Here is a 25516-nt window from a genome sequence, read left to right as displayed (position 1 = left end):
TTATTTTAAAAGCTAATTTTGCTTTTCTTTTATGATGTTATAAAGTAAATTGTACTTATGGTTACTGAACTACAATGCTGGTTATTATGTCACAAACAATGCCTGCACTGCATTGTTTCAAGTGGAAATCAATTCTACAGAGGCTTATAGTGATGCAATTATATAACAGCAGTACAAGAATTCTTAATGTTTTATGATCCAGACACCTTGTCTAAGCAGTAAAACATTTATTTAAGACCTTGGTAGATACTCAAGGTCTAGACAAGCAACGTCTCCCAGTCAAAAAGAATAAAATAAAACTTTCCAATGGAAGGCATATGGTGAAAGTCAAATAAACTTTCCTTGTTTCTCGATTAATATAAAACATTGATCAATATATTAGTAGATAGTAGACAGATTTAAACAGCACCTTAAACCTATTATAGGTTTATAAAAATTGTCACGTGGCATTTCAGGCCTAATCACAAGGCTACAACTGCTTTTTTAATAGAAAAAAAACTCTCATGTTACCAATTTCTTTAAAACATGTCTTTAATTTTAGACATTACCTCTGTTTATTTGGTAATGGTATCTACTACTTCATGTAGTAACTATGTTGCTGTTGAACCAAAAAGTACCAATAATAAAGCTGACCACCAACAGCTAATATCTGGGTGATTTTTAATTCCACATTAAAGTGAATGAACCATGTAATTATTTGCATGCCTTTACATAGTCTCAGATGCCTATGGTTGATGTGGAAGGAGAGGGGAAGGATAAAATGATGTATGGGTTTGCCGCAAGTCTTTCTTTTTTGTTGCATGTCTTTTTTTGTTTTGACATACAAAAAAAACAAGCCATTTGAATCTTTGTTGCATTTTCGCAAACATTTGCACAGGCTCTGAAACCTGGATGTTCGTGATGAATCTGTGCATCGCAAAATTTTACATGTCAATTATTTGTGCTTTTGAACTGATTTGTTGGGTTTTCACAGTGTTGTTAGAACACATAGGGGCAGATTTACATAGGGTTGAATATCGAGGGTTAATTAACCCTCGATATTCGACTGCCGAATGTAAATCCTTCGACTTTGAATATCAAAGTCGAAGGATTTACCGCAAATAGTACGATCGAATGATTAAATCCTTCAAATTGTTTGATTCGAAGGATTTTAATCCATCGATCGAACGATTTTTCTTCGACCTAAAAATTGTTACAAAGCCTATGGGGACCTTCCCCATAGGCTAACATGGCACTTCAGTAGGTTTTAGGTGGCAAACTAGGGGGTCAAAGTTTTTTTTAAAGAGACAGTACTTCGATTATCGAATGGTCGAATATTCGAACGATTTTTAGTTCAAATCGTTCGAATCGTTCGAATCAAAGTCGAAGTCGTAGTCGAAGGTCAAAGTAGCCAATTCAATGGTCGAAGTAGCCAAAAAAAATCATTCGAAATTCGAAGTTTTTTTTTTATTCTATTCCTTCACTCGAGTAAATGGGCCCCATAGTGGCAGATTTATCAGAGGCCGAAGTGAAAATTCAAATTTCAAGCTAATTTTTGTGTACTTCGATTTGAATTTGAAAAAAAATGAAAATTCAAATTTCGAAATGTATCATGTACTGTCTCTTTAAAAATTCGATCTTCGACCATCTAAAACTTGCCGAATTTTAGCCTATGGGGGACCTCCTAGAACCTATCTGGAGTCAATTGGTGGACTAAGGTTTTCTAAGGTTCTAAGATTTTTTTTCGGGAAAACTTCAAATTGAATTCGATCGAATGCACTATTCCTTCTATTCGAACTATTCTAATTCGGCCGAATACGGACCTATTTGATTGAAAACAGACCTATTCGACCCAAAAAAACCTTCAACTTCATTTCGGTTGCTCTTTTTGAATTCAAATTTCAAAGTTTTTTCAATTCGAAATTTGACCCTTGATATATATGCCCCATACTGTAGCTGTCCTCAGTGTTTTCAGTCCTGGATTCCTAGAAATAACCTATAGGTTATTTGGTGATTTACAGATATGCTGTATGTCACTGCAGTTTCATATTACAATTGCAAATGGCCATTAATATCCCCCCCCCTTTATTTTGGGGGGATTTACAGACAGCATACAAGAGATCCTTATCAGAGCTACAAACTTTCTAAGATAGGATATTTAAACCCTTCAAGTATCACATTCTATACATATTATATGACTGTGGATACATGCAAAGGGTTTATTAATTGTATTGAATAAAGTCTCCTCTGAGTATTGTTTGGCAAGGTCACATTTCTATTTTAATATTGCTGAGAATTTTTCTCAAATACCAAATCAATAATACATGACTTGTAATATTGCATTATCTATGAACAGCAGAGTTTTTTGCCCACTATTTGTAGCGAATAGGTTCACATACACGTACATGTGCACCACAAACCTGATTGTCAATAGTAATAATGACCTTTCCAATTCTTCACTCTCACTATATGAGAGTGTTATGTAAAGAACTCAAAGCAGCCCTATATCCAGCATCTAAATGATGTTTTTTTTTTCATATCAGATATATCAATAGGTGTTATTCAGACATGTTTCCAAATGTTTCCAAATATGCTGAACTCTGTCTTAATGGCATCTAAAGGGCATTTCCTTTTAAAGGTGAAAATTAAATTTTCGAATGTTTTTTTTGGCTACTTCGACCATCGAATTGGCTACTTCGACCTTCGACTACCACCTTCGACTTTGAATCGAACGATTAGAACAAAAAATCGTTTGAACCGTCCGATAATCGAAGTACTGTCTCTTTAAAAATTTCTTCGACCCCCTAGTTCGCCACCTAAAACCTACCAAGGCCAATGTGAGCCTATGGGGAAGGTCCCCATAGGCTTTCCAAGGTTTTTCTGATCAAAGGAATTGCGCAAAATCCTTCGACTTCGATATTCGAAGTCGAAGGATTTTAATTCGGCAGTTGAATACCGAGGGTTGATTTACCCTCGATATTCGACCCTTGATACATCTGCTCCTAAAAGTCCAGTTTAAGGGGCACATTTACTTAGCTCGAGTGAAGGATTAGAAGGAAAAATACTTTGAATTTCGAAGTATATTTTTGACTACTTCGACCATCGAATTGGCTACTTCGACTTTCGACTACGACTTCGACTTTGAATCGAACGATTTGAACTAAAAATCATTCGACTATTCGACCATTCGATAGTCGAAGTACTGTCTCTTTAAAAAAAACTTCGACCACCTACTTCGCCACCTAAAACCTACCGAGCACCAATGTTAGCCTATGGGGAAGGTCCCCATAGCCTTTCTAGGCAATTTGGGATCGCAGGAAAATCTTTCAATCGATTAATTTTTCCTTTGATCATTCGATATTCGAAGTCGAAGTATTTAACTTTGAGGGTCGAATATCGAGGGTTAATTAACCCTCGATATTCGACCAATAATAAATGTGCCCCAAAGTATGAGTTTTACTGGGTTTGTTGGTGCCACTTAAAATGCAAGCCGGACCAAAATAGAAATGCACGTAAAAAAAGAAATAGCAAGGGACAGAAAAACATTGCTTTCAATAGCAATACATAATCAAATAGCGTAGAAACCATAGACAATTTGTAATGAATGTATAATGCAAGGTTAATTAGAATTATGTCTTATTTTATGAGTCAAACATTTATTTAATGCATGCAATCCTGGAGTGGCCCTTTCGGGGAGCATTCACTTGTGAGACTTTTTTTTCTCTCTCCAAATCTGCATGACGTTATGAAGGACAGATTGTTTTAAACAATTTCTCTCTATTATGAAGTAAGTAGAAACTTGGATAGTGATGTTACAGCAGATGTGATGTTGTTTTGCCAACTCTTTTATACAGTGGTGTATAAATGAGAGCGTTCTAAACTATGGTCTGTTGGTCTTGGTTATTTGCACATAGATAGTAAACTGTAGGTTCTATCTTAAGATGTTATGAAGGTTTTTCTTTACAGCAAAAGCTATGCAGTTGTGGGATTCGTTCCCTGAAATGGTTGCAGTGGCAAATGCATTATATAGTTTCAAGAAAACCTTACAGAAATCAATTGCCAAGTGCCACCTTGAATCTGGAAGGAACTAGCAGTTAGATGGGTTTCATTTGGACAAAAAGTTTGAACCCACACCTCTCAAAATAATCCCAAGTGCACACATTCATCTACAGACCTAACAATGCACTCTTATGTTCATAAATATATGTATGAATACATACATATACATATACTAACTATAAATCTTAAGATTACTGTAGCCCTGGATATTATTATTGTCAAATCAGCCAAGCCAAAGACGTTAATGGAGTTTGCCATCAGAACCTCAATGCCCTCACAGTGAAGAACCATTTGCTTCAAGTGAAAGTTATCTTCCTTGTGTCTAAAGTGGTGTTCTCCTGTTCTTTGCTATACAGTATGTCCTCGACAATAGCTTTAATGTCCTCTAATGGACTTATAACGTATAATGATGTATATTTGCGCCTCTTCTTTAGGAAAAACTATTTCCTCATAGTTTAATTGTTCCATTCCTCTAACCAGTTTAGGTGTTTTAATTTTAGTTTAGCTTACCAGCTTAGTTGCTTTAGTTGTCTCATTAATATCATTTTTTAGGTCTGGTGCCCAAAACTGCACTGCATACTCAAGGTGAACACAATGGACATGTCTTTTTCAACCTTAATTATGATATAACTGTGGATTTAGAGGAGCATTCAGAGAATGGTTGTTTACTGTAATGCTGTAACTGAAATCTATAACTTATTCTGTTCAGCATGTAATTGTTACTCCACATCTTTTTTTTTTTTCATTTCTTTTTTATTTCAAGCAACAATAAACATAAAACATTTATATAAAATAGGGTCTGTAAAAAAAACTTTTTGAACCTGAAAATAGATTGAAAATAAAACATCCTACAGCTTAGTTTGTATGTGCATGCAAATATCCTGTATATTTATTGCATTCAAGTCTGTTCAAGTTTGTTGGTGTGTACTAAAACACATTTTATTGAAATCCTTTATTTGATCTGAATGCACTTTATCATTTTTTGTTTCTGGCCTAATTTAACTCTCAAGAGAACATAAACTTCTGTGTGAGGGAATGATTGCATTATGATGCAACCTCTGCAACCCATTTACAGAAGAGAGGAAAAAGAACATATTTATATATTCATGAACACAGTGGTTTATGGCTTTCTCCAGGGATGTGGCCCATTTTATAATTTATCCTGCTTTCTAACATTAGCCTTGTGAATCAAGGCAACAGTCACACCACCTGCAATAATCTATGCCACATAAAAAGCATCCTTGTTCTCTACACAGACTTTAACAATTAGCTATTATTTTACCATTGGGATATCAGTTGTAATATATTTTACTGTTACATAAATTCAAGTAACAGTGGTGTTTTAGTGTAAATGTGCTTTTCTAAATATTTCTTTCAATTAATAAATTGCCCTACTTATGCAGTAACCCTGTGAGTAACCAATAACTCAGTTGCTGGGATTTTTGCCTACTGGGGAGAATAAATTAGGAATAAAATTCACTTTATTATGGGAAAGGAGTTTTTGGCTAGTGATGAGTTGGTTTTTTTCCCAGGCATGTCACAAGTCACAGAGACAAAAAAGCCATTAACTGTTTTTTTTTTGCGCTCGTAAAAACATTATCACGGATGAAATTTTTTTTGCCTATTGACTTTTTTGCCGTTTTGCAAATTCTTTAGCAGTTTTGTTAATTCTTTAGGCAAAACAGGATAGATGCACTCATCACTATTTATGTTATATTAACCTTAATATACCATTGAATACCAGCCAAAATGAGAAGTACTTGCCATTCATACTTAATTGGATACCTGGAGGCTTATTTATCATCATTCTTATTTTTGTAGTTTTAGAGGTTTTTGAAACCACGAGTCAACTCACATTCTCTAAAATCGCAAATGTCACTGAATGTATTAAAAGATCCGAATACAAAAAGTACAAATGAAAAATAGCACTGAACGATCTGAAATATGAATACCTCTAAAACCTGTGAACATCTAGGTTTTCTGACAATTTCTAGAGAAAAAAATCCGAAAACTTCTAAAAGTCTAAATTGATTAAAAATGGTCCAATAAGATCAGCTTCCATTGACTTCTATAAGACCTCGACAACTTTTACCTGGCAATTTTATGTATTAAATGTTTTCATAGTTTTTACACTTAATAAATCTAAATTTTTTTGAGTTTTTAAGAAATATAAGAAACATTTGTGGAAAAATATAGAAATTTTATTATTGGTAAATGGGCCCCCTAGTTTGGAGTAAAGCAAAACATGGGCAAAATAATAAGAAATACTTGGCATGATGTAGCTTTTCCTTGCAACTTCATCCTAACAATACTTGGGGGGGCTATTTTTTAAAAATAATTTTTCTCATTATATTAATAGAAATTTGGCCATTCGACCTAACTTTGGACCATGATCTGTCTTAATTTACTAAAAATTTGGATCAGAAAGTGTCAGTAGTGGCAGGAAAAGACTTGACAAAATCGTGCGACATTTCAGATTGTGAGACTTTTTCAATTATCTCCTGAAAAACTTGAAATATTCAGATCGAATGAAAACCAGCAACAAACAGTCCAAAACCTTTGAACATCATGAAGGCAAAAAACATCTTCCAATTTTACAAGGTACCATCTGCCAATGATTTTTACATGGCTTCATCAGGTTTTAGCTTGAGTATTTGGTATTTATTATAAAATGCTTTGGAATTATCTAATTAAGGTAGTCTGCATTTTGGGCATAAACAATTGGAAATACTAGACAATGTAGCAGGCAAAATAACTTGGCTACATTAATGGAATTTACAACGCCCTATTCAACTCCAACCTTGATAAAGGTCCTAACAAGGACCGAAACGTTGGACACTGATATGTATGTATGTATGTATTTAGATATGTATATCTAAATAAAATTTGGAGAATTTTCACAAAGGGAAATGCTGGTCCTGGGATGATTCATTCCTAAACTATATATATATATATATCGGTATTTATTATAAAATGCTTTGGAATTATCTAATTAAGGTAGTCTGCATTTTGGGCATAAACAATTGTAAATATTAGGCAATGTAGCAGGTAAAATAACTTGGCTACATTAATGGAATTTAAAAGGCCCTATTCAACTCCAACCTGGCATGCCAGCCACATAATTGCCCCCAGCTATATCTTCTAGACAGTATTAGCCAATCCTGCATAGCCAAGTTTTCCTCAGTTCATATGTAGAGTCAACCCTTTTTATATTATGTGCACACTGCAATATACCTTTTTAACAAATAAAATTATAAGTTACAAAAAAAGAGCTTGTGTAAGGTTTAAATTTGGATGAGACATGGATGATAAAACCATGACAATGATTTGTTAGTTTGTCAGCATTGAGGAGGAATGAGCAAATATGGTAGAGAATGAAACTGAGTATGCATAATTGTCTGTATCCATGTGCAGCAGAATGAGAGCACTTTAGATGATATGTTGTTTCATTATTATGACTGGAATGCAATGGGGAACTTGAATTTAACAAGTTTAAAGAGCTGCATTGAGTTGGACATATTAGTGTTTTAGTCATAATTGAGATTTCGTGCTCTGAAAAAGTAATAGTTTTTAAAAATTGTAGATGGTCGATAATATGTCTGCTTCCTGCAGTGCTCTAGGTACCCGCTGATTTTGTTGCAAAATCAGTTGGAAAACAAATTGCGAGAGAAGGATGAAGTAAACGATCAGCGTTTTAAATACGGAAGGTGTTGGGTTTCATTGTAAAAAACCAAATAGATGTTGGGTCACATTCCAAAATACAATATTTATTTATGTCAATATGAAATAGTAAATGACAATTTTATTTATGTCAATATGAAATAGTAAATGACAATTTTATTTATGTCAGTATGTGTATATCTTGATGACGTATGCTGTGTTTTTACATAATGTTTTGGAGGCCTGATATATTCCCCCATCTTAAAAGAATCTTCAGTAAAAAATGGTATATACAACATTATTTTAAACTGATGGAGTACCTTTTCCGTCAAATATGATAAAAATTTTCAACACTAGTGATGGGTGAATTTGGGGTGTTTTGCTTCACCAAAAAATTTGCAAATTTCCCGCGAAACGGCCAAAAATTTGCGAAACGGCGCCCGGCGTCTCATCTCCATTTTTTTTACGCAGGCAAATTTTCATGATTTATTTGCCACAAATTTGCGCCTGGCAAATAAATTCACCTATTACTATTCAATACTGTTTGCTTAAATATTTAATAGTGTACAATTTTTAAGCACAGCAAATATTATTGGCCCTAAACATCAGACATCTTTCTACACTGGAAATCTATTATTGAATTATTGACAGGCAGATGGAGAATTTTAGTTGTTTTGGCTCAAAGAAAAATCATGGTTCATATCTGATTTAATTTATTCAGAAAAACAATATTATGGGGCCATTTAGAAATGAATATCTGACCGATGAATCTGACAATAATGATAGAACAATAGTGGCATATGATGGTGTTCCTGAATGGGTCCTGATAGTGATAAACAAATTAGCCACCAGGCATGGATTTGCAGCAAAATTCCACATTTCTCCATCTGCAATTTTTTTCACAAAACAAAAAAGTCACTGAGACAGAAAATTTGCAAAGACAAAAAAGTCGCCAGAAGAAAAACTCCCATTGACTTTAATGCATTTGAAGTAAGAAAAAGTCATGTGTGTAAAAAATTGTCACGCATAAAATATTTTTGCCGTCTATTGACTTAAAACTAAACAGGACAGATCCGCTCATCACTAGTCCTGACTGCTGTCTTTACAAAGAGGGCAAGTCTGTTGATATTTCCTAGGAAAGTTTGTGTTTATATGATTGTAGTTAGTGATGGGCGAATTTGCGCCGTTTCGCGAAACGGCACCGGCGTCTCGTTTTTGACGCCGGCGAATTTTTGCCGCGAATTCGCGCCTGGCGAATAAATTCGCCCATCACTAATTGTAGTCTTTGTTTTAATGATTCAGCATTTTATATACTGAATGATCAATGTTACAACTGTTGTGTTGTTGCACAATATTTTGGCTTGTGTGGGCTTTATTAATTACACTTGAACCGTAACAGATGATGATATAAAAATGTGATATAAAAGTGTCTATGCCAAGTCATTAATTACAATATATATATATATATATATATATATATATATATATACTGTATATATATATATATATATATATAAAATACAATATACAATATACAATACACTTCCTCTAGAGGTATGCACATATTGCTGCATAACTGTTTCCTTTGTATTTATTAATGCTGAAAAGTTTCTCAGAAAGCAAAATCATTGTAACTGATGAAACATGGTGTTTTAACCGACAAAGCATGTTTTAGTGCCTTAATTAGACCTTCGTATCCTTTTTCTATTTATTGTGTTAATGACCCCCACTGTTCTTGGTGGTTCATCACCAAGTGCTTCCTGGGCTTTATGCCAATCACTGGAGCTGTAAGCAGGTTAACTTGTCCATAGTACACCCAGTGTTTCTCTGGCTTGCTGATGGGACTTTCATATTAACCTGGTTAGCTTTGTTATTGTAATTAGTTTTCCTTTAATTTGTAAGGGAAGAAATTGGTTTAAATTCATAGAAGAAACTAAAACTCAACTTCAGCTCAGGTGTGCTTATTATGGTTGTGCTTCAATAGGCAAAAGCTTATTAGGAGCACAATTGACCATTCCTATGTTAATGCAGTTTGTTCCATTAAGGAAATTCTGAAGTAGCTAGCATGTGCACTAAAATTTACATTAACATCCATTATTGATGTTATAGCTGACTCAGAAATGCCCATACTGATATATCTGAAATACAAAAGAATAAGCAGCAAAGTCTGTGCTGTCATGATCTGATTTATATCAATGGTTTCAGTGCTATCATTGTTATATAGTATAGGATAAAAACACACGGCACATGTGTAGAAGCTACAATTGCACTTTCAGCTTTTTTTGACTTCTTTTGTTGGTATTTGCTTAATGGAGGGTAGTGATGGGCAAATCTCTCCAATTTTACTTTGCCAAAACATTTGTGAAAAGGTGAAAATGGACAAAATGCATTGCAAAATTAATGAGCATTTTTCTCAAGCCACGCAGCAATTTTTTTTTTTTTACAATACATTGGAGTCTATGGACATGTTATTGTCATAAAACCTGAAGAAAAATAATGCCCATCAATAGTGATGGGCAAATTTCTCCCATTTTGCTTCACCGAAAAATTTGCAAAACCATGAAAAATTGTCAAACTCGAAAATTGACGCCCAAATTTCAGTGCGAATTCACGCTGGGTGAGTTTGTGTGCCCATCACTACCCATCACTAATGGACGGGCATCTTTTCATGAACAGTTTGGATCAGCTATCTTCCCTTGGATCAAATGACTAGATGGTGCTAATCATCTTGGGGTTGGGGTTTTATAGATATTTGAAATGGAAAGTAATTTGTGCAGCCCACAATATATACAAATTAAACTCTACAAAAGAGTTTAATGCTTTAGTTAAATATTGGTTTTTAAGATGCAGCATCTTTTTCTATGATCCCAAAAATATGGCATATTTATGGGATCAGTATATGATTTTAATTGAAGCATTTTATCTATATTTATGCAAGAGTAATATGCTGTATTTATTGTTCCATGCTTGCCACTGTATTGTTTCCTTAAGGTGTAGCGAAAGATCCTTTTATTAACTTCCCATGGCTGGCCTTTAAATGTAATGCCATTTAAACACTTATGAAACTATCTATAGAAATAAGTCAAATCAACTGGATTTGCTGTGTTTTTCTTGAAGATGTTTTACCAGTCATCCAACTGGCTTTCTCAATTCAGAAAAACTTGTACTCAGAATCTTGATTTGCTATATATCCTCTGGAATGTTGCTCCAATCAGCATAATCTGTTTATCACATTATGATTATATTATGCTGATTGGAGCAACAGATCCTATGTATAAGTTATTGTGAATTGAGAAAGCCAGTTGGATGACTGTTGAAACGTCTTCAAGAAAAACACAGCAAGTCCAGTTGTTTTGACTTATTTCTTTAGATATACCATGACCTGGATGAATGAAAACTTTCATAAACACTTATGAAACTCTCTTAGGAGTCAAGATGCAGATTCTTTTAAGATAAACAATCAAAAATTTAGATGGGGCACTTGAATTGTCAGTGCTATTGGGCTGCTATATCTCTGAGCAAGTACAATAAGATCTAAACTGTTAGTTGACATGGCTTTGGTTCTTATATTGCTTTTTTGTGCTCTTTGTAGTAAGGCTTTCCACTCCCTTGGATCCTTGCTAAGTTGTAGTCCACACTTTATTAACCAACTGATGCACATTATTTCATTTTCCACACTGCTTAAAAGAAGATCTAAATCAATGTTTTATTTTCAACTGAGTGTTACAGGATAGATTAAGTATATCAACAGTCACTGCTTGTCTGTAGTTACCGTGGTTTAGTAATTGGCTTCTAACAGGAAATGCTTTTATTAACCATATTCATAGCCAACAAAGTAATTGTATTGTTTTGTTACCAGTAGATTGAAGAATCTTTAACAGTTTATACCAATTGAATCCAATTAAGGTCTGCGCACTGTAACAATATTACAAAAGTAATACAATGCAATCCCTGGAGAACACTAATCAGATCACTGTTTTACATAGCTAATGACTGTATATTCTTTGTTAATCATGTAAATAATCAAGTGGCTAAATAATAATGATCACATATTTCTGAGCTGCTGTTTGAGTTAAAGGTGGTTTGGTTAGCTTCTAAAAAATATTTTAATATTTTAAATGGAAAGTCCACATAAAACATAGGTAACATCAAAATTAGTTTTTTGTGTATATTTGAAGTGACATGTTTTTCTTCTCTCCAACCGGTAGTCTAAAACCAGTGCAGTTGCTAGGGTCACTGACCCTAGCAACTAGAAAGCAAACAGTTAGACTGAACATGTGGAAACCTATTTAGCAACATTCCTATTTTAGTGATTTTTAGAAGTTTTTGAGACTAAACTCACTTTCTCAAAAAAAAGAGAAAGATATATATATATATATATATATATATATATATATAAAAATACCTTTATAACCCCCATTAATTTCTAAAGGAACTCGAGATTTTCTTGGTTTTTGCACTTTAAAAAATCTGGATATTTTTTTACAGCTTTTAAGAAATATAGAAAAAAATGTTTTTTTAGATTTGTGGAGAAAATAGAAATTTGATTTGTTAATAAAATAAGGGCCAATTTGTTAGTAAATTGCCCCTTATTGTAATTTCTGTTGTTATTCACGTGTATTAATTTTTCAGTATGGCATTCATACCCGTTCTGGGTTGTTGCATTTAGTGGAACCCATTCATACAATTTACGGTTAAATTAAAATAATTGCGTTAGAACAAAGAGTAGACTAAATAACAAGCCAAAAAGTACGATTTTGAAAAATAAATGTTTTTATTCATCAACAATCCACTTGCACTCTATTCAACAGGGGCTGTGTCATAAACTCTGCTTTATAAAAATAAACCTAGAACTACCCACTATATTGCTTATATTAATTGCTTGTTAAACCTGCTAAGTAGTAGTTAAGGTTGAGTGGTATTAACACAGGATACCCTGTGGGATGACCAACAGAGGAACTTTTATTAGTGAGCTACAGTTTACCTATATATTTAATTGGAACTTAAACCTGCTAAGTAGTAGTTAAGGTAGCATATTAAGTATTTCTCCATATGTTTAGAGGACATTGTCTTACAATGAAACTGGTTAAGCATTGATGATATGCCAGGATCAGATGAAACATGCTGTGGTCAACTCCATCTCCAGTAATAAACACGTATTCTGCTACTGGCATCTTTCGAGTACATAATCAAGACAACAAGTAATGGATTTAAGGCAGGGGTTCCCGAAAGGTAGACGGGGATCTACCTTTAGACCTTTAGCTGGTGATCAAAACTGAAATGGTTTTCTTTCCTCAACTAACACCAGTAACATCCCGGAAGTATCCATCATAGCTAACAACTCCACTATCACCCCCTCTCCCCAGGCCCGGTGCCTTGGGGTTATCCTAGATTCTGCCCTGTCATTCACTCCTCATATCCAGTCACTTATTAAATCATGTCACGTCCACCTAAGGAACATATCCAAAATACAATCATTTATCACCCAAGATGCTGCCAAAATTCTTATTCTCTCCCTCATCATATCACGTCTAGACTACTGTAACTCTCTATTAATTGGCCTTCCCCTCCAGAGACTTTCACCTCTCCAGTCCATAATGAACACTGCTGCGAGGCTCATACACCTCAGCAACCGCTCCTCCTCTGCCACGCCATTCTGTCAATCCCTGCACTGGCTTCCGTTACCTTTCAGAATCAAATTCAAATGAATGACCCTGACTTTCAAAGCACTTCATAACTCTGCCCCACCCTACATCTCTGAACTCATCTCTATATACTCACCCAACCGCTTACTACGCTCTTCTACTGACCTGCTACTCAACTCTTCTCTCATTACCTCCTCACATGCTCACATTCAAGACTTTACAAGGGGTGCACCCCTCCTCTTGAACTCTCTCCCACGGTCTGTCTAACATTCTCCCAACTTTTCTTCTTTCAAGAAATCTCTTAAAACACACTTCTTTCGAAAAGCCTTCCCTCACTCTGCTTAACTACCAAACACAACACCACATACAGTACCACATTTCTCACCCACTTAATTCGATCTTGCCCACTCCCCCACCTTGTGTATTACTTCCTTCCCTTTAGAGTGTATGCCTATGCATAGGGCTTTTCCTCACCTTTTGTACCGGTATTGATTGTAATCTATGCAACTCCATATGTTCTATGTATATAATTCATGTGATTTAGTTGTATAATCACATTTACTTTACAGTGCTACGCAATATGTTGGCGCTATATAAATACATGTTAATAATAAAATCAGTAGATATCAGGTCAACAAACAGCTTGTCTAAATCACCCTCCTATTTATTTATTTATTATGTTAAATATAGAAATATACATTTTCACATAAATCAATATAATATTTAAGTAATGTTTTCCATGGGGTTTTCCATATAACGGATCTTTCCGTAATTTGGGTCTTCATGCCTTATGTCTACTAGAAATTCATTTAAACATTAAATAAACCCAATAGGCTGGTTTTGCTTCCAATAAGGATTAATTATATCTTAGTTGGGATCAAGTACAAGCTACTGTTTTATTATTACAGAGAAAAAGGAAATCATTTTTAAAAATTTGGATTATTTGGATAAAATGGAGTCTATGGGAGACAGCCATTCCGTAATTCAGAGCTATCGTTTTATATTGTATATAATTTGCAGTTTTTATAAAAATTCACATTTATATGGAACATATATTGGTACCAACACTCTATAATATGACACAAACTATTATGTAACTATTGCTTATTAAGTATTAATGGCTCAAGAAAGATAAATGGCTTTGAGCTGAAACATATATTAGGATAATCATATATAAATCATTTATAAGATTTAAAACTGGCTATATACATTATTGGCTTAGTTGTATTGATTATGCATTCCTGATATCTTGCTTAAGGAAAATATTCTTTTTTTGCTTATATATTATAGTATTATATTACCAGATATTTCCTGTGAACATAAGCAAGAGCTATAAATAGAACATTACATCTGGGTTCTTTATCCAAACTGCAAAAAAAATGAAAATAAAATCTATTTTGTATTACTGAACTATAATTCTTAAGGTTAGCGACAGTAAGCTTCATATAACAGTATTTTCATTGTTTAAGCATAATATTATTTTGCTGTTCTAAAAACTCTTTTTTAATATCTATAGATAACTATAATTGAAACAGCTACATAAAATTTGTTTTCTTAGTAGGGCATTTCTTTGTGAATAAACTCTCTGACAAGGTGACTTGAAGACAATTTATTTTAATAATAATAAGATTTTTTATTTGAAATGCATTCCGAAATATTTTCCTTTCATGTTTTATTCATACACACATACAAAAGCATCTAAGGGGGCTCAGAGTATATGCAATTTGTCTCATTGTAAAAATTAAATGTGTTAATCAAATGTGTTAATAACACACTTTTCCTACACACGTACCAAGAACTTTCTCTTTGCCTGTTTAGAAAAAAAAAATATGTAATATGTTGTATGTATATCCTTCTAATAGGCACAATTTAGCAATAAAATAACAAATGCTAACTGCCTTTAAAGTCTTATCTGCATACCAGTTTGTGTACCACAATTCCAGTGCAGCTCAATCCAGACACTCAAAGACTGAGTAGTTAGCTTTATGATCACTAGGTTGTTTCCTTTGGGTTTCATCTTGTAATTAATTGTTAAGGATTCTTTAGGGAAGATGATTTACATTTATTTTTAGACGTTACAACACATGTATAAAGTATTTTAATAGGTATTCTACATTTTTATACTTTTTTAACAATGTTTACTATTGTATCTGTGCAAGTAAGATAGTAAAAATGCCAGTCTAGTATGTTCTTAGGTTTTACACTCTCTGATCTTAACAGAATGCTACCTGATATACTTGACCAGTACAAACACAGTTTACATCAAAAACTGTTTTCATACCATCCTAGATGCAGTTTAAATTAAAAACTGTGCATTATCCAATATATGTGTGTCAATGTACTAGAATGAACTCATACAAACCACTAATTAACAAAAAACAAATTCATTTTAATAAGATGCAAACACAAGACACCCTACTAGTACAATGCCCTTAAACAACCAAAGAAGAATAAAAGAACAGAAAAATAAAAATGTATATCCAATTTAGAGATCACGTTCTGTAACCTTCTTCCTATAGTTTCAAAAAATAATATGTTTATTTTTGGACCTCTAAATACATATGTATAAACTTGCTAAACTGTGTCTATTTACGTATGATTTTGTGGTCAGCTAGTTGTAGTAGTTTCCTAAGAACCAGTGTTCCCAGTTGTAGGCCTCACAAAGAGATGACTATAAAACCAGCCAGTGGAAACTATTATAAATCTTGCCCAGATAATAGAATGTGTATCAAGTGTTTGTAAAGTTTAAAAATTATCAGTTGTTAACTCTCTGTATGTTATTTTATTTTTGTTTTATTACATTGCTGAAAATCCCTTAAATTATAAATCAGAGTTCAGGCTTCTTTCAGTAGTACTGAGCAGTTTTCCACAAGTTATTGGAAAACATAAAGCATTCACTAGTGTAGTATTTCATTAAGTGATCTGGTAAAGGTCCTACTGTGCTGTACTGCTGATATTGAACATTGTTTGAATTAAGTAAGGGGTAGATATTTTCTATTCCGTATTAATAAGGTGGTAGAAATCTGATATGTTATAGACTATGCCGGAGTAAGAACCATACAGAATAAGTGCTTTTGTAGACATCCAGTGGCATTCAGCATATTGTCAGCAGTAGTGATTCGTGAATCGGTTCTTATGGCAACTTTTTGTCTCTGCAACTTTTTTGTCCAAATGCATTAAAGTCAATGGGCATTTTTTTTTTTTTTCGCAAATTTTTTGTCTTTGCGACAATTTTGTTGCAGTGACTTTTTTTTAAGAGGCACATTTTTGCCTCAGTTTCCAGAAAAAATCCGCAATGTGGCAAAGTGCAGAATAATTTGCCGCAAATCCATGCCTGGCAAATAAACTCAATCATCACAATTTAACAGCACTCCATTTCAATTTGCTATGTGCTACCACCAGGAATGCATCAAATCCTTGATTTGTATGGGATTCAGCCCAATCCAAGACTTTTTCAGCAGGATTTGGATTCAGGCAAATCAAATTTCCTGGTTCAAATGAATAAAAAAAATTCCAATTACATGATTTTAGACCACGTGACTATGGCAAGTGCTGATTTTTTCCAAGTATGGATTTACCACCCCAGGATTTTGCTATCTTTTTTTATATGTAAATTAGGATTCAAATTCAGTTCAGCATTTGGCTGAAAGCTTAGTGGAAGATTCATTGATTGGCTAAAACCAGCATAGGAATATAAATAAAACATAGAAAAAATAAAATTATAGCTAATGCTTTAATCAGACTATAGGATGGAAATATATGTTAATGGAAATATTTATATTAATATTTGGTTTTTTTATTGTAGTAAATAGTAAATCCTACTTTTTTTTCAAATTCATTTACTAGTCTAGTGCAATCCCCAATGGGACTTTTTTATTTCAACTGCTTCAGTTCAGACTGTCTAAGAAAAGCTTTAGACAGTTGGATTATTGCACAATATCATAAAGACTTTTTGCCAGTATTTTATTTAGAATATTGGTACGTCATAAGGCAAGTCAATTTTATTTTATGCCCTGTCTGTATGATAAATTGCATCTTGTCATGTTAATTACTTTCCAATTATAGGCCGCGCACACTGGAAACTCCCTATAATAAGTGTGCAGATAAATTCAGTACAGCAGAGGGAGCAACTTTACGAGCTATAATAGTAACACTGGTCAAGTATTAAATACTTCACTTCAAAGAAAACTATTGTTATATAGAACTTGAATTTGAATCTGAATTACCAATAAGGATGAACCATTTTAGTATACATTTAAATGTTAATTGAAAACAGTTTCAAGTAACTAAATACCTTCTTGCTCATAACCATTGCCACAGCAACAGTACATTTTTAATGCATAAGATGTATTCATCAATCATTCGATATGAGCATATCTAAAGCTGTGCTAGTCATCAAAAATTAGTCATCATAAGCAACTAAAATTGAAAAGTGCAACACATGTCTATATGCTGATATAATGGTGCATCATCTTCATCATCGTCATCAAGACCAAAAAATTATCAGTTTAAAAGACATGATTTTTTAGTTATATGTGTTGTTATTTTCTTAGTTCCTTAGAGAGAATGTTGGTTAAAATCTATTACATTTATAATATAATGTTTTTCGATAACTTGCCACCCCAGCTGGGAAAAAATATTTACCACCGTATTTTTTTAAAGAGATGCTCGTTTTGTAGCAACCGGCATATAGTATATAGTTTTGATTCTTATATAACATGTTGGGGGCTATAAGGTACCTATCCCCCACTATAGAGTAATATGATTTATACAGGTGACCGGTAGAAGGTGTTGTTGGCTGTTTTGTGTAAATTTAAATATAATATACATATACATTGCATAGTTTTCACACACACATTCCAGTGGTCCCTATTTCTTTTGGACAGTACTAAGTTGCAGACCCTGAAAAAGGTATGGGAACTGGGCATAACTATGCATAAATAGGTAGGGCCTTAAGTCTCAGGAGATCAAGGAGTGGTCGGAATTGTCCCATTTTAAAATTTAGATGTTACGCATGTGTCAATTCCTAATTCATACTGAAGTTGCATTTTCACATTGACAATGAATTGATAGCTGCATAATAGGCCACAATAATTTTCATGGTGAGGCTTCAATAGTATTTTGTATTTTTAACTCTACCATAAGGACTATTTACTAACTTCAGGGAAGGGTGCAAAGTGCAAGGCTCAATCCACCATTTTTTTGCTCACTGCCCTGCAGGTAATAGAATTATTGCAGCTCCTTGCACTCCATCTGGCCCATGAATACAGTGCTGAATTCATGAGCACTGTACTCAGAAATGCAAATTATAATGAGTGCCATTCTTAGTGCTCTTGCACTTCATTCAGGGTCTATGCAAATGCCCCTCATATACCCTTCCAGTTATGCTGAAAAATGGCGGATCATTGTTAGATAATTTTTATATTTTTGTATAGGAAATATGCATGCTAGAGTGTTGTCCCCAACAGCTACACAAAACGAATGTATTAAGGAACAATAAACAAGACAAGATAAATGGCAGGCGGCAGTTGCTAAGATGTCATTTTTGAGTTCCACGTTATATCAGTTGATAACTGCAAAGTGAATTGTACTTTGACAGTGTCTTTATGACAGAGTTTCAGCACCTATGTTTATACAATTAATGGATAGGGCAGAGATCAATGTAATGAGATGTTCCTTAGTAAAGTGTCAAACGAATGAAGCAAACCTTTGCAAAATGTTTTCCTCAAGTTTTTTAATTTTTTTCTAGCTATTAAAATTAATCATTTTACTGTTCTTAGATTATTCCCTTATATTCAATTGAAATGATCTCCAGATTTGTAACTAGGTGAACAATAACCTAAACCTATTTTTTGTGGATAATATTGGATACTGTTTTCATGGCTTAGAATGACAGCTTACTGCTCCCTCCCACCCCTTCAAGCTGCCTATAAATTATTCTAGTTTATGCCTTCATGGTCTGGTTTATGAACCTATATTTAATTTATACTATCCTAACACTGAAATATTGAAAATAGCTTTTCAGTTACATATGATTCAGCATCATATGAAGTTGAAAAGAATGGCATATCTTAGCTAACAGGCTAATATGCAGCAGTTTTAAAACAGATAATTTTAGGAAGATGAATTTGAAAATGAACATTTGATTATGGGTTACTAGATATGGGCAAACCTTAGACTTTATAATTACATTACTCCAAATGCATACTTTTTGCCCTTTTCAATCACAATAAAAAATGTGCTTATGTAGTATAAACAATACTATTTTGTAGTGTTTGGCTAACATATTATGAGACATATGAGATTACCAGAACAGATATTTTGATTTAGGGTAAACAAATGTTTTTGTGTTTATCCTTTATACATGTAAACTTCAAATGAGTATTTATTCAAAATATTTAAAAGTAATGTACTGATTATTCTTTTCCCTAGATTGCTTGCATCTCCATGGGACAAACTATTGTATTTAGATGACCATGTGAACACCAAAGAGATGATTTCCTAAGCAAGGTAAACAATGCAAAATCAGTTAATGTATTTATCTTCTCTGCATACGGTTTTCCAAGATAATGCTCTAATTCACCATTAACCTGCTTGTTAATATTTTCCTTCATTCCAGTTGGCCAGGTACCCACTGTATATAAATATGTTAATTCAGGTGGGCCTATGTCATAAGAAAACTTATCGAGGGGCCTTGTAAGCTTGAACCACAGGTGTCTTAAAAAATAGCAAATTTGCAGTCTTCGAGGGGTAAAAGACAGTGTACTGAAAACTGTGCAAAGATATACAGATAATTGAGTTAGAGAAAATGGGTTATGTGTAATGAACAGCACCTGATATGTTTCAAGTCTAAGTTTAGGATTTAAAAAAAAAACAGACCTTAGAACAAATGCAAGCATAGTTTGTGTTCTAACTGCTGGGTATATAAAACTTCTATATTCTATATTCTCTGTCTATGGGCTCAGGCCCCATACAAGAAATAAAAAGGAATTTTATGTATACAAATATATTGTAATTTATCATGTGTATTAGCAAATAGAAACCATCATACAATGTACAGTTGTATGTCAGAGATGTACAAGTACTGCAGTTAAATTCTAGCAGAGCCATGTCTGCTTATTTATAATTGCAAGTAGATATTAATTGCATGGTTTACTAGTAGCAGATTGCTGATACATTATTTTGACAAACCATGCAGCTGTCATTTCAATAATCCCTGAAAAATGTATTTAATTAGAAAACTAAAACATTTTACCCTAATTAGATATTGCTAACAAAATCTCTTTTTACAAAGCAGGGTTTAGCAGCAATTACTTGGAGCTAAGAAAAAATCTAAGAAACAAATTCAATTTATTAACTTCACCCATGTTCAGAACCTGGCACATGTTATAAGCTTCAGCTCGAGGGCCTTCCAAAATAGTTATCAAACCTAATAACACACCAAAATCAAGGGTTATTCAAGGGATAGAGGACAAAGTATTTAACTGCACAGTTTTGGGCTTATCTTTCAAAATTTGTGTTAGCGCTTTTACATTTTATTTTTTGTAAAATGTAGAGTATAAAAATATATACACATGAAAATCAAAATTGTGGGTATAAAAACCCTCGTCTTTTGGGAAGCTATGAAACTATTCTGTAAAAAAATCCTCAGTCAACCAAAAATGTATATAAATTATTTGTAAATCTGTATGTTTTATTTTTTTAATCTTAACCTCTGCAATCTATGAAATGTAAGAAGAAATTCATGTGGCAGTAGTTTAAGTATATTTAAACGGATCTGATTGCTGGCATTTCTGTAGAATTTTTGTTGGCTTTTGTTGTATTTGTTATTGCAATAAGAACTTTAGCCAAAAATATGAGGATTTCAGCAATTTATTCAGTGGATTATGAAACACTGTATATTAGGAGAATACATTTTTATGAGCACAATTATAGTTCTTTGCAAATGTTATATTTTTTTCTACAATGTGTTCAATGCTAGAATTATGGTCCTTAGGCAAATTTGACAAATTTGACTTTGCTATCCAGAATGGAGGGACCATCTAGTTGTCATTCCAGTTAAGCAATCAGACACTGGGCTTAAATAGTTTTACCACAATAGTTTCAGCCCTTTGCATGCTACAGTAAGGGGCCGATTCACTAAGCTCGAGTGAAGGATTCGAATGAAAAAAATTCGAATTTCAAAGTATTTTTTTGGTACTTCGACCATCGAATTGGTTAAATTCGTTCGATCGAACGAAAAATCCTTCGATCGATCGAACGAACGTTTAGCGCTAAATCCTTCGACTTCGATATTCGAAGGCGAAGGATTTCAATTCGAGGGTCGAATTTCGAAGTATTTTTAACTTCGAAATTCGACCCTTAATGAATCTGCCCCTAAATGTATTAAGACCTGGCACACATATACATATTGCAGAGGAATAAAAGGGTAGTCTGTCTGGCTTTTTCCAATTTAAATTGCGAGTATTCAGCCGAATATATCTCAGTACATTGATGTACCTTTGAGTTAGGGATGCACCGAATCCACTATTTTGGATTCGGCTGAACCCCCGAATCCTTTGTGAAAGATTTGGCCGAATACCGAACTGAATCCGAACCCTAATTTGCATATGCAAATTAGGGGTGGGAAGGGGAAAACATTTTTTACTTCCTCGTTTTCTGACAAAAAGTCACGTGATTTCCCTCCCGCCCCTAATTTGCATATGCAAATTAGGGTTCGGATTCGGTTCGGCCAGGCAGAAGGATTCGGCCGAATCCGAATCCTGCTGAAAAAGGCCGAATCCTGGCCGAATCCCGAACCGAATACTGGATTCGGTGCATCTCTACTTTGCGTATATAATTAGATAGATAGATAGATAGATAGATAGATAGATAGATAGATAGATAGATAGACAGATAGTAGATGATAGATAGACAGAGAGATAGATTGTCACTTATTAAAGGGATCCTGTCATCAGAAAACATGTTTTTTTAAAAACACATCAGTTAATAGTGCTACTCCAGCAGAATTCTGCACTGAAATCCATTTCTCAAAAGAGCAAACAGATTTATTTATATTCAATTTTGAAATCTGACATGGGGCTAGACATATTGTCAATTTCCCAGCTGCCCCTGGTCATGTGACCTGTGCCTGCACTTAAAGGGAATCTGTCGTCATTTTAAACTTTTTTTTTTTTTTTTTGCATTTTTATAAAAAACACACATCCATAAACACTGTCTGGCAAATAAAATGTTAATCCACAAATCCATGCATAAGTTATTTTAGTTTGTATTTTGTCATGGGGGCTACCATTTTTGCTCATTACACATTCATCCTGTGCTGCTCTAACAGCAGGCACAGCATTACCTGTGTGCTTGGAGGCAGCCACTCTGTAATGAAAAGCCAGGTCGCACTACGACATGAGAATCTAGCTGTACACTCCCCCTCTCCTCTCTGCCCATGCGTGTGATGTTTGGAGGAGAGAGGTCACATGGTTTGCAGGGAACCAATTACTTTCACTTTCCTACATCCTGCTCTACAGCTGCACTAGCAGCCCCTCCTCCCACAGACACTATCAAAGCTCCTGCAGTTCTGTAAGTTTGTTCTTTGCTTTCCTTTGGAGGGGGAAACTTTCTCTCCTTGCTGCCTTCCTAGTTAGTTTTACTGGTTACTAGATGAGGTAAAGGAGCTGTGAGTTCCCTCTGCTATCCACCTCACACACACCTTGCTCCTTTCCTGCCTGCAATACTTCTTTTTTCATTAACTACTTACTGCCTCCTTTCTCCTGAGCTATTTTAACCCTTTCTAGACTTCCTCCTAAGTTTTCCTGGTTTTCAAGTATGTCCTTATTTTATCCTTTTTTCTATTCCCTGTCATCAGTAATGGGAGTGTACTTCTGTGTTTCATTTTTGTGTAAACAAATTTAAATAAACTATCTATATAAAATATTTTTTCCAGTGCCCAAAATGAATTGTGTGTGTGTGTATATATATATATATTTATTTTTGAAACGTAAGTGGAGGCAGTGATCACAGGACTATCTTATTTCAGTCCTTCTGAAGTGGTGTCAGTGAGAGCTTATCTTGATTCCTGCCTATTGTTCAATTGACAGGCTCAGCAGACAAGGCTCTATTTACATTACAGCAGCTTGTAGGAGGGAGGGGTAATGACATCACTCCAACTTGCAGTGCAGCAGTAAAGTGTGACTGAAGTTTATCAGAGCACAAGTCACATGACCTGAGGGCAGCTGGGAAATGTCAAAATGTCTAGCCCCATAGCAAATTTTAAAATTAGATATAAAAAAATCAATTTCTTGTTTTGAAAAACAGATTTCAATGCAGGATTCTGCTGTAGTAGCACTATTAACTGATACATTTTGTAAAAAAAATTTTTTTCCATGACAGTATCCCTTTAAGGAGAGAAATGCTTTCAGGCAGGCTGCTGTTTTTCCTTCTTAATGTAACTGAAAGTGTCTCAGTGAGACATGGGTTTTTACTATTGAGTGTTGTTCTTAGATCTACCAGGCAGCTGTTATCTTGTGTTAGGGAGCTGTTATCTGGTTACCTTCCCATTGTTCTGTTGTTAGGCTGCTGGGGGGGAAAGGGAGGGGGGTGATATCACTCCAACTTGCAGTACAGCAGTAAAGAGTGATTGAAGTTTATCAGAGCACAAGTCACATGACTTGGGGCAGCTGGGAAATTGACTAGTCTAGCCCTATGTCAGATTTCAAAATTGAATATAAAAAAATCTGTTTGCTCTTTTGAGAAATGGATTTCAGTACAATTTTGCTGGAGCAGCACTATTAACTGATTCATTTTGAAAAAAAATGTTTTTTCCGATGACAGTATCCCTTTAAGTTATACAAGTACAACCTGTAGTCAACTTTACCCTGATCATTCCATATCTGCAGTAAAATTTTGGCGCATGCCACCTGCAACCTCAATTAGTATTTATGAATATCTTAGAAGTACCTTCACTCTTGTACAACACTTAACAGACAAAAAGATTTAGTGCACTGTTTGTAAAGATTACTGTAAAGATTACTGAATAAAGGCCACCAGTCTTCTCCCAATTAAAATCTCCATTTTATGCAGTGAAGTTGTATTGTATTTTTTTAAACACTATCTGCTGCATTTTTTTTCACTTGATGATCATTCATGAATCAATAGATTAGAGGGTCGTGATTAGAAATCACAGTAAAACTTCATGTACGTCACCCTGTTTATCCTAAAGTTGAGGTGCTTTTACTTCCTGGATGCCTAGCTAAGCATAATCTAGAGGAATAGAAACAGCACTCACATGTACTTAGGGAGATTAGGCACATTTATTGAGCCACATTCCTTCTTATCTTTGCAGTGCTTCATGGTAGAATAAGAAAAGAGGATTGAAGTAAATATGTAACTTTGGTAAGAGCATACTTTATAATCAGAGCATTTTATAAGCTTAAATGTTTTGTCAAATCTTCATAGTTGCAAGCAAGCCAAATCTTCAGCCTATATTATGTCTGTTTAATCGCTACTGTTGAAGTACAGCCTCTAAACTGCAACCCCCAATCTCAGGTTGGCTTGACATCAATAAAAGAAACTGAAACGGTATTGTTACAAGAGGCAAACATATTTTGGTTGATAGTACAAATGCATATAATTGCTAAATGACAGGTTATTAATATGATGCACAAATATCTTCTGTTTTCTCTTTCTGTAACTGAATTTGCTACTTGATCCCCATACTAGTGGATAAAACAATAACTGGGTAGCAACATGGTTGCAGATTAATATCATACAATATACTGTATGTATAATATCAACACTCACCGCTTACCAAAATTAATTGTGGGTGCCCCAATCCTCCACCGTCTGGCCACCTTGCAAACTCAGCCCAAAATATCAGGCAAGCTCTCCAACCAAGTAAAATATAAAACGAAATGACCAGGTACATACAATGCATAGCAATGGTGGAGCACCAATTCTCTTCCCCAGGTAGATGCACACTTTGAAAAATTTGTGCATGCACAATAACATCAAGCTTTACATTTTATTTGGTTAAAGTGCTTGCTACATATCTTACATGGTAAATCTTATGTCAGTAAAATCATTACTGAATTAAAGTAAGAAAGTTTTTCAAGTGCATAATTGTTCCAAAATGCTTTAATTTGTAGCCTGTGTGTAGAGATATGCAAAGTAGAAAATGGTAT

General features: G+C 34.2%; 1 protein-coding gene across 2 annotated transcripts in view; it reads left to right on the top strand.

The window, feature by feature from the left end:
• Positions 1-25516, top strand: part of lrfn5.S (leucine rich repeat and fibronectin type III domain containing 5 S homeolog) — a 127110-nt gene that overhangs the window by 54966 nt on the left and 46628 nt on the right. For both annotated transcript variants that reach the window (XM_018232378.2, XM_041574879.1), the window contains exon 2: positions 19776-19853. The gene's annotated coding sequence lies outside the window, so the exon portion shown is untranslated. The remainder of the gene's footprint in view (positions 1-19775; positions 19854-25516) is intronic.

Source organism: Xenopus laevis, chromosome 8S, assembly GCF_017654675.1.
Source record: "Xenopus laevis strain J_2021 chromosome 8S, Xenopus_laevis_v10.1, whole genome shotgun sequence".
NCBI lineage: Eukaryota > Metazoa > Chordata > Amphibia > Anura > Pipidae > Xenopus > Xenopus laevis.
This window is presented reverse-complemented; position numbering and strand designations above follow the sequence as displayed.